Genomic DNA, 17,021 nt, shown 5'->3' on the forward strand with positions numbered 1-17,021 from the left:
TCTAATAATCCTTATTGTCTATTTTCTGTTTCACTTCCAAAATCCAACCTATTTCCAAGATCCTCATCTTTGCCTCCTAAGCATCTCTGAATGTGCTTAGTTCTCTCTATCCCTGGGGCCATCTAGCAGGCTAAGTCCCTGTTACATCTAACTAGGATTACTAACACACCCTACTAAAAAAACTTGCTGGGTGCAATCTTGCCCCATTCAGGTAATTCTCTATTCTGAAATCACAGCTATCTTTTCAGAACACAAACAAGTCATGATTGGATTTCATGATCTACTTCAAATTCTTACTATGTCCCTTAGGAGAAGGCTATCTCAAGTGTGGGCCACAAACCTGCAGCATCAGCAACACATAGAGCATATTACAAATGCAGGAAAGCAACTTTCACTTCAGACCTACGGATTAAGACTCCAGGCTGGAGTAAGATTACTAGATGTTTTGAATACACATGTCCTCCATCAGGATACAATCCAAATTTCTCTACAAGGCTCACAAGGGTCTTCATGAAGAAGATCCCATTTACCTTTCCTGATGTTTCTCTCAATAATCCCCATCCACCCAATGAAGACGCTGAGGTCCCTGCCATCTTTTCCACATAACCCTAACTCCTTCCTTGGTGACCCAAATCTTTTAAAAATTATTCTCAAAACAAAACAAAACAAAAAAACCTGACTTGGTGGACTGAGAGGTTTCAATGAGGTACTTGAATGACCCCTCTACTTCTTTATTGTAGAACAACTCTCAATATCGTGATGGTCTGTGTCCTCTGGAATACTGAAAGCACTCCAAAAATAGAAACACAGTTTAAATCACTTGCTGTTGTGTACAGCACACCAAAAAATAACATGCATTCATGTACAATACATACGTATTCAAAAGTTGAAAGCAAAAAAAAAAAAAAAAAAAGTCTATCTCATAGCCCAGTTGGGTATTTTTTTACCCTGCCCAACTATGCAGAAGCATAATTTTGTGTGTTTTTTGTTTGTTTTGGTTTGGGTTTTTTGTTTGTTTTTGTTTTTAACTTAAAGGAAACCTGAATCTGGAAACCTAGGTGGAATATTGTAGAATAATGTACTCAGAAACTTGGGTCCATCAATCTTAACCACTACCGCCTTCACAATAAAGCTGGGATTGGCAATTAGGGAAGAGGAGACAATCCAAAAAGTAGTATCTCAGAAAATAAATTCAAAGCCAGGTGAACGGTCTATGAAGTTGTTAATCTTTTTTTTTTAAATATACTTAATGTTTATTTTTGAGAGATAAAGAGACATAGCCTGAGCGGGGGGTGGGGTGGGCAGGGAGAGGAGTCACAGAATCTGAAGCAGGCTCCAGGTTCTGAGCTGTCGGCACAGAGCCGACATGGGGCTGAACCCACAAATTGCGAGATTGTGACCTGAGCCGACGTCAGATGTTTACCGGACTGAGGCACCCAGGCATCCCAGAAGCTGTTAATCTTAAAGTGGCAGTCAACATGGGCACTGACATCCATATTAGTGGGACAGACAGGGAGTCAATCGTATGGGAGCAAGCTGGTTTTCAGTGGGACAGACAACAGGCAAAACTGCACTGAATATAGTATATAGCTTATAAAGAGAAGTCTGCAGCCATACCTGCAGAAGGTATGGTTTGGGGCACCTGGGTGGCTCAGCTGGTTGAGCGTTGGACTTCGGCTCAGGTCATGATCTCACAGTTCATGAGTTTGAGCCCCACATTGGGCTTGCTGCTGTCAGCCTGCTTCAGGATCCGAAGCAGATCTTCTGTTCCCTTCTCTCTGCCCCTCCCCACTCGTACTCTGCCCAAAATAAATAAAAATTAAAAAAAAAAAAAAAAAAAAGGTATGGTTCAAGGAGTGAAGAACCCAACTGTTCAAAACGTTATGCTTTTCTGTTCTCTTTCAAGGCTATTTTCTCTTCCTCCTCATTTCATTCCTTTCATGTATAGTTTCCACTTAATGCAGAGGAGAATTTCACATTCCAAGTAATTTGCCTTTTTAAAATGCTGTATCCTCTATATAGCTCTGTGGATAAGGAATTACTGGAGTTCCAGAGTGGATGCTAGGAAAATCAGTGTCAATAAGCCAAGCTAGTAATTATCAATACCTAGACAGAAATTGTGACAGTCAAGGTGGAAAAGATGGGACACATTTGACTGACATTACAAGGCAGGGTTGTCAAAGTAGACTATGAACTGGAATACAGCCTCATTGGTCATCTTGTTTAATACCACAGTATCTGATGTTTCTAATACATGGCTGAGGAAACTTTAAAAATAAAGTATTCTCTTCCTGGGCCAGCGCTCAACCAGCAGGACGTAATTCAGGCAGGGCCCTAAAGATGGTGAAGCCTAAAGGTGAAAAGCCACGCCACTTCTTTTCTATGTCTCTCAGACTCTCCTTAGGCTGGAGGTTAATTCATATGTGAAGGACCAGCTATGGGAGCTGAATATAATAGCAGCCAAGGAAATTGAAGTTGACGGTCATCAGAAAGCTATTATAATCTTCTGTTCTTTCTATTCCTCAACTGAAATCTTTCTAGAAAAAAAGTCTGTTAAGTCCATGAGTTGGAGAAAAAGTTGAGTGGGAAGCACACTGTCTTCAATGCTCAGGAGAATTTTGACTAAGCCTACTTGAAAAAGCTACATAAAAAAAAAAAATAAATGCATTCAAGAAACCACACTCTGACAGCTGTGTACATGTGGTCCTAGAGGATGTAGCCTCCCAAGTTACGCTGGGCAAAAAAATTCAGGTCAAAATGGATGCCATGCAGCTCACAAAGGTTTACTTAGATAATGCATGGCAGAACGATGTGGAACATTAAGTTTCAACTGTTTTTCGTGTAAGAAGGTCGTGCAAAAGATGCTCATTTTAAATACCCAGAGTTTCAGCTGTAAAAAAAAGATGACAAAATATCATTCACACAAAACCCAGAAACATTTATAATAAAGACAAGTTCATAGCCCAAACAAGCTAAAACATCATTTTACTTGTTTTATGTTGCCAAGAAAACAGCAGCAGAGACATCTTATTAACACCTCCTTATTACTGCATTAATATCATGTGCACTCAGCAAAGACCAAACGCCAACTCTGGAAGTAAGGCCCAAGGTCGAAGGTAAGGCCTACTTTGAATGTAACCTGAAACAAATTGAATCCAAGTCCTTAAAGATTAGCAAAGCACATTTTGAAAATTGACATCCCAAGTAACAGGGGCTTGACAAACTTCCCTAAGCATTCCAAAGATTCTAAGAAAGCATTAAATCAGGACTACACAAGTCCTAAATGTTCAATTAATAATTTAACTGCATGCTCAAAAGAAAAAAACCTTAGCGTTTGTACAAAATGTTTTCTCAGTAATGTGCTTTCCACATGAAAAAAAAAATGCAAGAATTACAATAAGTATTGTTAAACATAGCTAAAACAAACAAACAAAAAACCCCACAGTCTGTAGATACCTAACCTAAATTGGCTAAGATGGTAAATTTATTAGACAATATTTAACACAGGAAGTATAAATATGCTCAAAGAACTAGAGGAAAGGATGTTCTCATAAGTAGAGGAAAATACAGTCTTCATAAATAAACAGGAAATAGAAGCTGAAATACAAAAATTATCAAAACTAACCAAGAAAACTCTACTTCTGTCCATCAGTGGTTAATTTTGAGAGGATTTCACTTTCTCTGTAAGTAGAAAACCTAAAAAATACATAAAACAAGTGATATGTATACATTATACATTTGTTACTTCAACATTACATTGTTTACCTTCATTGCCTTCTTAATTTTTTTTGAATTTTTAGTTTTTATTTACTTTTGAAAGAGAGAGACAGAGCAAGCAGGAGAGGGACAGGGAGACACAGAATCTGAAGACAGGCTCCAGGCTCTAAGCTGTCAGCACAGAGCCTGATGTGGGGCTCAAACCCATGAACCTTGAGACCATGACCTGAGCCGAAGTCAGACGCTTAACCGACTGAGCCACCCAGGTGCCCACCTTCATTGCATTTTTAAAAGCACCATTTCAGGCAGCCCTTATTAAAGCAGACTGTGTTAAGACTTTTAGATATAAAATATAAATATTGACTAGAAAGTTCCAATTGTGTGTATTTTTAAATAAGTAATAAAAAATTTCTCATTTTTTCTAGAGCAGTATACCTTATAGGTAATATAATTTCTCTTTCTCCTGTCAAGTATAACCTTTTACTTCCAGAGGAATTTAAGTGTGTCTTTAAGAGAAATACTCTGGGGCCTTAAAGTAGGAAACAAAGAAATTGGCTGCGATCAGTAAAAATAGCAATTGTTGATTTAAAAGTGAAATTTGTAATTTGTCAATTCTAGGTCTTAAATCCATTTTTCTTTTTTTTTTTTTTTTAATTTTTTTTTTAACGTTTTATTTATTTTTGAGACAGAGAGAGACAGAGCATGAACGGGGGAGGGGCAGAGAGAGAGGGAGACACAGAATCGGAAGCAGGCTCCAGGCTCTGAGCCATCAGCCCAGAGCCCGACACGGGGCTCGAACTCGCGGACCGCGAGATTGTGACCTGAGCCGAAGTCGGACGCTCAACCGACTGAGCCACCCAGGCGCCCCAAATCCATTTTTCTTAAAATGTTAGCATGAAATATAAAGGAACCAAGATTATTTCATAAAAAAGTACAGAATATTTAAACGATATTAGAACAGAATTTGGAATAAGTATTTGAAATAAGTATTTTAATAACTTAAGTTCCCATAGTGTATTTTAAATATCTAATCTTAAGCAAATTTTAAATAAAAATTACAGCACATATAAGAATGATGCTTTTTGAGAAAAAAAAAACCCATTGTTCTTATTCATTCATTCATTCATTCAACAATATCTATTGTTGAATAACTACAATGCTCTTGGCATTGTTGGAGATGCTTGTAGATCAACATACTAGAGAAAGATCTCTCCCGGCACATACTTTATATTCTACCATGGAGAGAAAGAAGTGATTTGTACACATGATAGATTAGTAAAGTAACAGTCTAGTAGTTAATAAGTGATTTGAGAAAAAGTATAAAGAAAAAGTAAACCAGAGTACGAAAGATCAAGAGTGCCAGGGTTGTTTACGTGTAAAATCATCTTACCAAATCCACTGTAGGTATTTTTTCCAACATACCAGTACTTTAATAAAACATTTTATAGTGCAAATATAGGGCAAATCCTTACATCCTATCTTAAGAATGCAATATCCAGAGGCTACCTCTGACCCAAGGTTTATTACAGAACAAACATTCCTTTAAATTGCCATCTCTTTTGGAATTTCAGCTAAACAATGTTCAATGCTTCATGCCTTATATATCATGTGAAATAATTTTAAGAGCCATTCTATTAAAATTTAAGAAATATGTAACTTACTTTTCTGGGAACCTTTTTTCGGGTAAAACAGAATTTTCAGGTAAAGCTAGAATCGTATCACCATCTATTTCACTATGCAGAAAACCAAAAAATCCTTAGATATTAGCCAGTTAAAGGTTAAAAGTAAACGATTACCTTGTACCGGAGGATAGTTTGTAATATTATTTATAATCATATATACATATATGTATGTGTGTATATATATATATATATATATATAAAACATTATTTAATGCTGAAATTTACAAAATGGTCAATAGCTATAGTTTACTACCTTCATTTTTAATACCTATAATTTTTATTAATTTTTAGTACTGCTTAATTGCAAACCCGAGTAGACTTCGAAGCTGCTCAGCTTAATAATATCCCTGCTTCAAGGGTACTATTGGTTCACAGATCCACAACAGCCAAGAACATGGGTGTTTATTAATGTGCCCTGGGAGTAGTCATTTGCCTGTTGAGTCAGCTACCAAAGAGGAGGCCCAATCCTTCTGAAAAGAAGCTGTTTTAGGTACCACAGTGATAGCTCAGTAGAATGTTCATACTCTAATAAACTTCAACCCAGAGGGCGCCTGATCCAAAGGCACTCCTCCACCTGCAGAAGTTAGACAAGTCAGGCATCATTAATTTGTGCTCTCCACAGCCCAGAACCCTCAGATGGCTTCAAGGTAGCATCAGTCATTAAATTTTTTTAAAAAATGGTTTTACCAAAACATGAAAGGACTAGTCTTTATAAGCTTTATAAAATTATTAAAAGCTTTTGAAATTTAATGGAAAGAAACCTTTGAGAGAACCAAACATACCCCGATTATATTAAATAGGGCACATTGGACACAACAAAACTAGAAGCCCTACATGTCCACAAATAAGCAGCTGAAAATCTGAAAATGTGGCCTCCTCCCACTTAGCTGTACCCCCACTATACTCTACCAGCCTTGAGGTCTTTACACTTATTTGGTTTTAATTTTGCCTTCTTATACACCTGTTAATAATAATAATGAAACAGCACCGTAAAGCAGTTGAATGGGTCAGCAGGCAAGTAGAAGATACTTGTGTGTCTAACAGAACACATCAAGAGGCTCCCGGGTGGCTCAGTCATTTAAGGGTCCAACTTCAGCTTGGGTCATGATCTTATGGTTCGTGGTTTCAAGCCTGGTGCCTGCTTCAGATTCTGTGTCTCCCTGTCTCTTTGCCCCCTCCCCTGTGTGCACTCTCTCCCCTGTGTGCGCTCTCTCTCTCAGAGTATTAAAAAAAAAAAAAAAAAAAAAAAAAAAAAAAACCAGACCATGTCACAATGACAAAATGGACAAAATGACATTATTCTTGAGATCCTGGTCACACAAACACACCCAGGTTCCTCATCCTTCTGTCACTTTTACCTTCGCTATAAATAGATATGAGGTTAACTTGTCAACTCAAGTTAAACTTCTAAACGCTCATGTTTATTTCCATAATTATACCTCATGTTTATTTCCATAATTTCTTCAGGGGCACCTGGGAAGCTTAGTCGGTTAAGGGTCATACTCTTGATTTCAGCTCAGGTCATGATCTCAGGGTCATGAGATCAAGCCCTATGTCTGGTTCCTCTACTGGGCATGGAGCCTGCTTAAGATTCTCTTTCTACCCCTCCCCCCACTCCGTTGGCACACGTGGTCACTATTAAAAAAAAATCCTTTAAAAAAATGGAAAACTCTTGAACAACTGTCAAGGCTACAGACTACAGACTACAAAAGGTACATAAGGAAGGGTTGCGTTAAATCACACCTTAAATGAAGGCCAATTAAAACACAGGTATTAGAAATTAAGTTACTTATGCTTTGACTGTGGATCAACAAACTCCTAGGCACAAGGTTGAATGGCTTAGGTATGTCCTAGCAAATACTCTCTTGAAAACTTGGAACTTGCTTTACCCAAAGGGAAGAAAAAAATGGAAAAAATTTAAAAAAATGGAAAACTCTTGAACAACTGTCAAGGCATTTCTTGTGTTGCCCACAAAAAGTTCAAGACCTATTTTATGTTCTGCATTCCATGTACAATTTAGCAAGAAATTCAAGAGGTACAAAATTAGTTCCTTAAAACTAATTGTACAGGGCAAGAAACTTAGGTTACAAACAAGACTAGAAGCTGGTTGGGTGAGGTAAGACAGGTACATCATTCTCCCCTCTCCAACCAAGAGATGGCTGCTAAGAGAGGTGCACAAATTTAATTCAAATGTAGGCTTCCCATAGCTTTGGGTGTCATTCCAAATGCAAGCAATAGCACCTCTCTCACTGATTCCATGGAAATTTGTACCTCTACCAAGTCTTTCTGTTTTACCTCATGCTTAGTTCTTACTGTTTCTTCTACTCAACTGTCATCAGCTTTAGTTCAAGGATAATATAACCTCTTTAACTGTCGCAGTCAATACAGTACTTTTCACCCAGAAGACACTAAGAAGTGTTCACTGAATGAAAATGGTAAGTTAGAGGACCCCGACCTGAGGCGCTCCTCAGTCACCAAATGTTCCCAGATTGCTTTTTAAAAGGCTGAGTATCATCTTCGGCAAAATAAAATACCAACTGTTTTATGGTAAAAAAAAAAAAAAAAAAAAAAAAAAAAATTAATTTCAGCAACTTGCCTAGGAATTCTAAGACACTCAACAACATACAGCACTTGACGATTACCAAACTACATGAAATAGGGAATATTCCCTCTGCCTAAGAGCCTCGACTGCATAGGTCATTCCAAACATATATTAATCACTGCTTATACCCTAAAGGTACTTTCCTCAAAATGTGTGCTCCTAACTCCTTCTAGTTTCAAAAGATTTACACATCAAGACAGACTACAAAAGGTACATACGGAAGGGTTGCGTTAAATCACACCTTAAATGAAGGCCAATTAAAACACAGGTATTAGAAATTAAGTTACTTATGCTTTGACTGTGGATCAACAAACTCCTAGGCACGAGGTTGAATGGCTTAGGTATGTCCTAGCATATACTCTCTTGAAAACTTGGAACTTGCTTTACCCAAAGGGAAGAAAAAAAAATTTTTTTTTTTTTTTTTTTTTAAGTTTACTGACTTATTTTGAGAAAGACAGAGACAGCATGAGCAGGGAAGGGCAGAGAGAGATAGGGAAAGAGAATCCCAAGCAGGCTCCACACGGTCAGGGCAGAGCCTGAAACGGGGCTCAAACTCACAAGACCATGAGATCATGACCTGAGCAGAGGTCACGACTGAGCCAGGTGCCTCCAAGTGAAGAAAATATTTCAAGGACCAGCCAAGTTTCATTGCCTTTAAGGAAAAAGAAAATTAGAAAGAAATTAATGGTTTTGGGAAATGTAACTGACCAGGAGGGCAAGTGATTTTATAAATTACTTAAACACCATCTGCTGCAGGTGGCAGAGGGAGGCAGTGCCAAGAGGCAGCGGGAGTCGTCTGTTTTCAGAAGTCAGTAGTGAGGGTCTATCCGGAAGTGATCTTAAACACTCAAGCTGGAGAAGGGGAAGACATTTTTGTTATGAGTAACTGATACCAAGAAAAAATTTTTTCGTGTCAAAAAAACAACACTGGGGCACCTGGGTGGCTCAGTCGGTTGAGCATCCAACTTCTGCTCGGGTCATGATCTCACCATTTGTGGGTTCATGCCCCACGTCTGGCTCTGTGCCGACAGCTCGGCGCCTGGAACCTGCTTTGGATTCTGTGTCTCCCTCTCTTTGCCCCTTCCCATCTCACGCTCCCGCGTCTCTCTCAAAAATTTAAAAACAACAACAACAACAAAAAAACACCACCACCACCACCAGCAGGCTTATCTCAGAGAGAAGTAGCATAAAAAACAGGGCCTTGTCAGAATCAGTGTTGGATATGATCTCACTAGATACTGAAGTTTGCAGATGGCCATAGTAAACACCTCTGGACATTCAAGTGTGTAACTGAGGAGAGAGTGCTCCAGAGCTATATGGATACAAACAGTCCAAACAAGGTCAAGTTAGTGGGTATACTAATATACAGAGAAGGAAGTGAATACAACTCCAGAGTCCATCAGCCTTAGGAAACCAGAATAGGGATCATTTCCATCCTTGCTAGCACCTGAACCTGACAGTGGACAGTGGTCATTAAAGTCATCAAGCAGACACGAGGGGAAGGAAAAGGGGGACCCATCACAGAGAACCCCATCTGTACCCTATCAAATACAATGAAAAAGGGATTATTTAAGCAGTAATAGCATTATACTTCTTTTCATTATAGATTTGTTTTTAACTGAACTATTAACTACTGAAAAAATGTTCAAGTTTTATAGAGATTCATGTATGTTGATGATCAATGAGGATCATCAGTGTATTTTGGCTCTTCAAGTAATTTTTTGACACTGTTATGACAGTAATCAAGCCCTCCCACAATAATCTTTTGATGCCTCTGCCAGAGACAGAGCCCAGACCTAGATGGAAAAGATCATTTAATCCAAATCGTGGAAAGACATAAAGCAAAGCTTAAAGGTTGTACCTCTTCTTTGGTTAATAGCCTGTAAAATTTTATACAATTAATAAAAATGTTGCTTTGTTTGATGTGAGTCCTCTCTTTACCCCTAGATATACATGTTTTATATGTTAAAAAAATGTATTAAGAAAAAAAAAAGTTTCCCCAAGAGTCACCTTTCCTCTATTAACCCAGTGAAGTGAAAACACGTCCTGCCTGTTTGAGAGTGCCCAGAGTATGCGCCCCGCTGTTTCATGGTTATTTAATTATGTAATGACTCATCAACTTCTCATTTAGTCACAGAATTATAAAAAAGCAATCATCATGAAATCAACACTGAGGAGAAGTTATACCAAGGGGCAGGATTTAGCAACGTTCTATTGCTGTTTTTCTTCTCTGTTGGCCCCTAAGCCTAGCATTCTGGATGTTGGTCAGGAATCACTCACCAGTGAGACTGATGAAGAATTTTCAAGATGTGTTGATGGAACACTGGAATATTCTCAGTTTACCTCTGCCTGCTGGCATTTTTCTGCATCTGCTTATGGTCTTTAAGACAAAGAAGGTTATTTTAAAATCCTAAGACAGTTTTAGAAATGCTATGGCAATGAAAATGAAGTCATATTCAGATTACTCTATGCAGTAGACAGCAGTAATAATCTTGATTGTGTCCTGGCTGAGACCCAAATTAAGCCATTCTTCTCAAGTGGTGCATTAGGCAGAGTTGGGGGCCAAGTATAAAACCCAAGAAATTGAGCCTGCAACTACTACCATTAAGAAACCCATGTCCACGAGAACATCGGCTACCGGCAGGTAAACAAACAACTATGGAGGCAAGTCACTAACAAGCAACACAAAAATAAATCAACTTGTAAGAGTCAAGAGAATTGTAGGTGGTCACGAGGGAATTAGAGACTAATAATTGTCTCCAACTGTGAAAGTCCATGGAAATATACTCATGAAAATAAAGTCCACAAAGGAGTTAAAATGGAGGTAAAAGCCAAACTACCCAGAGGAACCAATGAATAGCCCCAGCTCAGTGCATGCAGCATAAAGCGTAGGAATGAAAGGAGTAAAATAAAATACAAGTTGTCATATCATGTCTGTCTACAGAGCAAATACACCAGCCAAGTACACACATACACATAGCTTACCTCCCTCTTGCAGCATAAGACACTCTTAGCTTCTTGCAAAGATCTGTGCAGAGTATCAAGAGCTGCCTGGAAAATGCTGCAGTACTTTTGTGGGTGTGGATATTCCAGAAGAAGTCCTCATTCTGGCATGTGGGGAACTCCTCTAATTTACAAGGCAGTTCTCTGGCTCCGACCACATGAACTGTTAGTCAATAAGACTTAACTCAGAGAAATACAGACAGACAGCCTTTACACTCAGCATTCTCATTCAGGGGAGAGTCCTAATGAGTAAAGCACATGTACATATACAACAGAAACCCGTACCAAATACTTGGTATCATCAGGTTTTTGTTTTTGTTTTTTTTTTTTTTAGGATTTTATTATTTTTAAGTAATCTGTATACCTAACGTGGAGCTTGAACTCACAACACAGATATCAAGGGTTGCATGCTCTACTGACTGGGCCAGCCTGGTGCCACATTTTTTTTTTGTTTTTTCTTTTTTCAAGATTCTATCATCACAGTTTTAGATTTCTAAATTTGAGCAAATAATGAGTCATTATTGGCCATATGAAGATACTCAGTAACAAAGAAGAGTAAGATAAACAAAAGTGATCATGATTAATAAGCAATTCAACAATAAAAAGAGATTTTATGTAATAAGCCGTCCAGATTCTATATATCTTAGCATATATCGCATCTTAAAATGCAATTTGTTCATCAGGCCTAGAATGGATACGGTCCAAATGAGAATAGGAATCAACACACTCTAAAATGTCTGTCTTCAAATAAAAATCTCCTGACTATATTCAATAATAGAAATAACTAAATGTTTGGAGAGATTTGGGTATTTCTTTTTAAAAAGCAAAGGGTTTTAAATACAATTTTTACAAAATTTTTTAACCAAATCTGAAGCAAATTAAACTGTGGTCTGATTTTTGAGCAATAGAGTAGGAGAAACTAATATTCACCTGACTTGTATGCTTAGAATGTAAGAAATAGGATCCTTGCACCTATAGAAATTTTGCAGTAGAGTATACATGATAATAATGCCCTGGATTTATTGCTTTTCTACATTTAGCTTCAATCCACAGACAAGGCCCAGAAGACAGTGTTGACAGCAAAAACAAAATGTGTTAAGTATTTGTATCAATTTCCTGTCATTTGGAGCCATTTATTTTTCATTGTTCTGTAACAAATTAACTAAAATCTCCCAATTGTTAGAGGCCACTCGCAGTTCTTAACCATGTGATGCTCTCGCAACAGGGGGCTTACTTTTTCCAATCCACCAGGAACATCTCCCTTCTGTCTCACAGAGCAGAGCAGTCACAGGATGGACTATGCCATCACCTTCACCGCTGTCCCCTTCTATTCATGAGCCCTGCCCTCATTCAAGGCGAGGAGACTATTTAACTCCGCCCACCACACTATTTAAAAGTGGGCACTGGTTCAACCTAATGACTGGTTTCCAAAGAATCAAGTAAGAACAACAAGAAAAATAACTTGACAGTAGAGACACCTGACCAACACTACCGTAACCAAGGATGAAGACTAGTATCACCAGGGATTTCATGGGCATGTCATGTGGCCCTGACGGGACATGGACATTTCATTCCTGTGGTATTCTTCCTCAGATCTCGTAATGCTAATATAATCCTTAGAAAAAGCACGATTCTTCTGAACATCCAACAGCACTCAAAGCCATCAACATCATTGAAAACAAGGGAAAACCAAGAAATTGTTGCAGACTCAAGAAAAATAAGCAAACAGGAGTAAATTCAATTGCAGTATCCTGCATTGGAAACTCAAACAAGAAAGGGACAGTAAGCAAACTAGGGAAATACACATCGAGTCTGGTATTTAGTTATTAGTGATGTACCAATGTTGGTTTCTCATTTTTGACAACTGTACAAATGATAAAGAAGTTAACAGTAGTGAGAAATGTACTTTCTACCTCTGCAATGTTTCTACAAATCTAAAACTCAAAATAAGTTCATATAAAAAATATGTTGTTAGTCACTACTATTTACATCTGACATAGTAGACACATAAGGGAAATTGCTTAAAAGTGACAGAGGATACACATACGATATTAAGTTAAAAATATACTCAATAGAAGAGATAAATTACTCATAACTTTTGGAGAAAGGTCAACAGGGTGGGTGGGTGCAGTTAAGTGCATATACAAGGTTATCAGTAGTCATTTGCAAAGGAATGTAATTGCTTTGACAATCAGTTTGGCAGTTTCTAGTACATCTTCTGTGATTGTACTACTTACAACGTGGTAATTCCATTCCTATTAATCTACCTAATGGACATCTGAGCATATGTCCACCAAGAAGGTATACCAAGATCGTTTGAAGCAGTCCTATTCAATGTTCCTTAATATCAGGGCCGCTAAAAAACTGTTCAACAACAGGCAAAACTCTATTGTATTAGATGCCAGAACAGAATTTACTTTCAAAGGGAGGGAAAAAAAGAGGACAGAAAAACAAAGAGTGCTTCTCAAGAACTGATCATCTATTTCTCAATTTGCTGATTATGCAAGTTTGGCCACTTTGTGAATGCATTTAGACATTCAGGTATGATATGCATACTTTTCTGGATATCAGCTATTAAAAAACGTTTTTTTTTTTTTTTTTTAGGAATTGGGGTGGAAAAGAAAGGAGCAGGCATGTTGTTGGGTTAAAAGATATTTTAAAATATTTTTCAAATCTGCATTTTAAAATTCATGTCAATTTTTACTTTTTTTTTTTTAATGTTTATTTTTGAGAGAGAGAGAGAGAGAGAGAGAGAGAGAGAGAGACACCACGCACACACGCGAGGGAGGGGCAGAGAGAGAAGGAGACACAGAATGCAAAGCAGGCTCCAGGCTCTGAGCTGTCTGCACAGAGCCCAATGCGGAGCTTGAACTCACGAACCGCAAGATCATAACCTGAGCTGAAGGTGGACGCTTGTTCAAACGACTTAGCCACCCAGGCACCCCCTGGTTGACCTTTTTATCTCCAGCATAAAACATGGCACCTACTAACAGTACATACCCCAACATCTATGGAATGAGCCAGTGAATGAAGGCAAGACTAAGAAACAACTTCAGAGTAACAGGGAAATCAAGTGCACTGAGAATATGAAGTAGCTTCAACAGAGAAGCAAAAATCCTAGGCATATATGATTAACCCGGAAAATAAACATTCATTTGTATTTGACTTAAAGATATGAAGGGAACCATCACACACCTATTAGAGTGACCGAAGTACAAAACAAAGACACCACCATGAGCTGATAGAGGTAGGCATCAGCAGGAACTCTCTAGCTCACTGTTGGTAGGGATGTGAAATGGTATAGTCACTTCGGCAAAACATTTGCCTTCTTTTTTTACAAAACGAAACATATTCTTACGTATGATCTAGCAAATGCATCCCTAAGTTACCTTAAGGAGTCGACAATAAATGCCTACATGAAAACTGTACATCGATGTTTACAGCAGCTTTATACATACTTATCAGGACTTGGAAGCAAGCAGGTGAACTTAATAAACAAACTCAGACAATAGGATGCATTTGGTGCGAAAAGAAAAGAAAAAAAAGCTATCCTGGCCTGAATAGACAAGGAGGGACCTTAAACACATATTACTAAGTTCAAGCAGCAGATCTCAAAAGCCAATCATACTGTAGGAGTGCAACTATATTACAATCTGGAAAAGGCAAAACTAGGCTAACAAAAACATCAGTGGTTGCCACAGGGGGGTGAATGTGGGAGGAAGCAGGGGAGCAAGAAATGACAAGGCAGAACATAGAGGATTTTTAGGGCTGTGAAGGTATCCTATATGTAATTCAACATTTGTCCAAAACCACAGAAAGTTGAACACCAAGAGGGAACCCGAAGATAAACAATGGGCTTTGGGTAATGACGATGTAGGTTCATCCCTGATAAAAATTAAGTCCGTCAGTACCATTCTGGTGAGTGATGTTAGTAATGGGGAACAGGCTATGCATTTTTGTGGCCATGGGGTATAGAAAATTTCTATCTCCCTCTCAAGGCTGTTATAAACCAAAAAATGCTCTAAAAAATGAAGTCTTGAATAACTTTTCTAGAAAAAAGAGGGCAAAAAAAAGCTATGAGGGAAGACAGAAATGGCACTAAAACTGAAGATTAATACACCAATATTAGAGGACATAAAAATTTTTATCAGGTTCAACAACAGGGAAAACTCATTATATTAGATATAAGAATTTACTTTCAAAGTGAGGAAGAAGGGAGAAAAAAGAAACACAAAGAGTGCTTCTAAAGAATTACTAATATGGGGCACCTGGGTGGCTTGGCTCCTGCTTCAGATTCTGTGTCTCCCTCTCTACCACCTGCCCTGCCCCACCCACCTCTGTGTCTCTGTCTCAGCAATAAACATTAAAAAGAATTGGTAATGTTGTATTTCTTAATTTGCTTAACCTCAGGTTTAAGCCTCATCATGTGATATTTACGATTTAAACAATTCCTAACATACATGAGGTCCAACATTGGAACAAGTTATCAAAAATAACTTCTCTCCAGGATCTTTAAAAGGATACAAATTCGTTGCCTTCAGTGGTTTAAAAGTGGCTCTATTTTCTTGAGTCAATGAACCACAGAGACTATTTTACTAACTATACCCTAAACCACTCTATCACACTGTTGCATTCGCCCACTGTTTGTCATACGCAGAGGGTCTGAAGAGACAAAGGAAGCATCAGACCTCCCCAGATTGATAGGTGGCAGTTGTAACAAACAAAGGAAGTCACAAGGCTTGGCTGGGGTAGTTGCAAGGTGAGGAGGTATCTGCCACCCGCATGCCACAATCTTAGTAGTATGTGTGTGTATATATTTATATTTATATATGTATCTTTGTGTATTATATGTATACATATATGTATCATACACACAGTTGTGTATAGTTCAAGGTCTCAATACCTTACTCTTAAGGTTACATCCTTGAAATGGCCCCCAGCTTTGGCGACAGTGGTGGACCTCCATTCCAAGGACCGGGAGGGGTTGAGATTGCGGGGATCCAACTGTGGGGTCAACTTCTGGTCATGTGATCTCAACGACCCCACCCCCACCCCTGCAACATGTACTTGCTATTCCAAGAGCTGGCTTGTTAGCAGTCTTGATTGACCAAGTCCACCTTTATTCCACGTGTTCCCTATCAGAGCTCATCTCATTCTGACAACTGTAAATGGCACCTCTGACCTAGCCGATTGTATACTCTTGATCTTTGGGAGAAATGTCAGCTTGTCCATTGTGCACATACCTCATGGACAACTATCCCAGACAACAGTGTGTCGACTGATTATCTAGGAACATAGTTCATTTTAGTAACGAGGGCTCAGGAAGAGAGGGTTGGGGGTCTGACTTGGCACCTGTGTGTGAAAGCATGGACAAGTCTGCTCATCTCCGTAAACGTGGGTTTCCTCAACAGTAACATCAGAGCATTACCTCGATACTCTTTCCTTCTCTAAATGTCAAGGATATGTTTTCATTGTCAAGGGTGAAACATGATCTTCTTTGGTACGTATGGCTGAGTATAACAATACAACTAGCTCAACTCCTACTATTTTGGTAAATCCAGGTCTCAAGCAGGTTATGAAAGCACGCCTCTTCTGCCTTATGTTGGTTCCAAGTCTTCATCATGTGGAAACAAAACTACAGTGTCTTTCCCCTTTTCCAAGTCACCTGCCTCCATCTGGATGTTTTTCCTCTCCGTGAGATGTATGGTTTCAACAGACAATCTTTTGGAGGATATGAGAAAATCACTCATCAAGCAGAGAATTAGCTTCCCTTAATAATTTACTGCCTTTGAACACCTGGGCTTATTGAATTTTGGCCTGTAATTTACAAAGTTTACTTTTCATTCTTCTCAAGATTTTTTTTTTTTTTTATTTATTTTCAGAGAGAAAGAGCATGCACACATGACCAGGGGAAGGCAGAGAGAGAATCCAAAGCAGTTTCCACACTGTCAGCACAGAGCCTGATGCAGGGCTCAAATTCACGAATCATGAGATCATGACCCGAACTAAAATCAAGA

At 38.5% G+C, this 17,021-nt stretch overlaps 1 protein-coding gene and 1 long non-coding RNA gene across 3 annotated transcripts in view; both read right to left on the reverse strand.

The window, feature by feature from the left end:
• Window positions 1-17,021, reverse strand: part of ISOC1 (isochorismatase domain containing 1) — a 254,158-nt gene that overhangs the window by 202,169 nt on the left and 34,968 nt on the right. The window lies entirely within an intron of this gene.
• Window positions 2,766-4,349, reverse strand: LOC147584487 (uncharacterized). The gene is made up of 2 exons (XR_015250418.1): window positions 3,626-4,349; window positions 2,766-2,890 (listed from the first exon to the last, which is right to left on the reverse strand). It is a non-coding gene; the product is annotated as an uncharacterized LOC147584487 (long non-coding RNA).

Source organism: Puma concolor, chromosome A1 (assembly GCF_028749965.1).
Source record: "Puma concolor isolate L17-30 chromosome A1, mPumCon1.1.hap2, whole genome shotgun sequence".
Lineage (NCBI taxonomy): Eukaryota > Metazoa > Chordata > Mammalia > Carnivora > Felidae > Puma > Puma concolor.